Below are 1,450 nucleotides of genomic sequence, written 5' to 3' on the forward strand. Positions count from 1 at the left end.
GCAATTTCAGGCACTTTTAACTCTCTTTCCAAAGAACTTTTCATCTTTCCCTCACGGTACTTGTTTGCTATCGGTCTCGCGCCAGTACTTAGCTTTATGTGAAACCTACCACACATTTTGCGCTCAAATCCCGATGAACGCGACTCTATAAAAGCGTACCGTACGTGGAACAAAAAACGCAGGGGAAGGACGGGATTCTCACCCTCTATGATGTTCTTTCCCAAGAAACTTAACCCTGCGCTTCCACTGGTAACGCCTCTCGAGGCTACAAGTCAACAGCTCGGAAAGAGCAGTTGATTTCCACTTTGAGCTGATCCCGGTTCACTCGCCGTTACTAAGGGAATCATAGTTATTTTCTTCTCCTCCGCTTAATAATATGCTTAAGTTCAGCGGGTAACCTCGCCTGATTTCAGGTCTGATAAATAAATCGGACAAACGCCCGAGACAAAACAACAACGACGAAACCTCGCAGAGCAACAATGGAACCGAAATTCCATTGCGGTATTGAAGTCGATCGACAGCATCAATGAAACTTTGTCTTCAATGAAGAAGCCACCGTATCTCAATGATGTCATCGATACAACTCAACAATACACTTGAGCCTCTAAAAGAAGAGGCACGAGTAGTTTCTCCGCTGTGTTCATTATTCAGGGTGACATTGAGTATTCAACACTCATGACACCCAATCATACTGCTCCTAGGGGGCTTCAGCCAAACTGAAGCAACGACCCTAAAAAAGCAGAAAATTGTGATTTCAAAGACACTGAAACAGACGTACCAAGGAGAATATCCCCAAGGTGCCATTTGCGTTCAGAAATCTGATGATTCACTGAATTCTGCAATTCACATTGCGTTTCGCAGTTCGCTGCGTCCTTCATCGTTGCGCGAGCCAAGACATCCATTGCTGAAAATTTAAAATAACATTATAGTTTAGGAAGCAATCTGAAAGCACATCGAGAGAGATGCAGAAAGATACAATCTTTCACTCTCTCTCAAATGTTCCTCAGATTTGTTGTTTGAAATAACGGTGTGGGAAAAAAGAATGCACACTGAAGAAACTCCTGGAAATCAGTATCCCAACAGAGACACGAATTTCCAGAAATTGAGCCCCTTCGCTGTGCACCCCCGGATACCTGCACTGGCTTCCAATATTGGAAGCAGCGCAGGATATCCAACATGAAGAAGGCAATAATACCTTTCGATACTATCACGCTTCTTGAATGCAAATCTCTCCAATGGAGAGAGATGCAAACTCATGTTTTGCTTGGGATTCAAAGGTTGATGGTTAATAAAGAATAAGGACGTGTGAATGATCCTTCCGCAGGTTCACCTACGGAAACCTTGTTACGACTTCTCCTTCCTCTAAGTGTTAAGGTTCACAAAACTCCCATTTCGGGCACGAACGCGCCACAAAACGGTCCGAATAATTCACCGGAACACTCAATCGGTA

At 43.9% G+C, this 1,450-nt stretch overlaps 3 non-coding genes across 3 annotated transcripts; all 3 read left to right on the forward strand.

The window, feature by feature from the left end:
• TGME49_459370 lies at positions 1–418 on the forward strand (the record flags this gene model as incomplete). The annotated part of the gene is made up of 1 exon (XR_001974281.1): positions 1–418. It is a non-coding gene; the product is annotated as a 28S ribosomal RNA (ribosomal RNA).
• A 338-nt stretch (positions 419–756) lies between these two features.
• On the forward strand, positions 757–914 carry TGME49_459380. The gene has a single exon (XR_001974282.1). It is a non-coding gene; the product is annotated as a 5.8S ribosomal RNA (ribosomal RNA).
• Positions 915–1,338: 424 nt separating this feature from the next.
• On the forward strand, positions 1,339–1,450 carry TGME49_459390 (the record flags this gene model as incomplete). Its single annotated transcript, XR_001974283.1, has 1 exon — positions 1,339–1,450. It is a non-coding gene; the product is annotated as an 18S ribosomal RNA (ribosomal RNA).

The sequence above is a fragment of the Toxoplasma gondii genome (genome assembly GCF_000006565.2).
Source record: "Toxoplasma gondii ME49 unplaced genomic scaffold asmbl.544, whole genome shotgun sequence".
Classification (NCBI taxonomy): domain Eukaryota; phylum Apicomplexa; class Conoidasida; order Eucoccidiorida; family Sarcocystidae; genus Toxoplasma; species Toxoplasma gondii.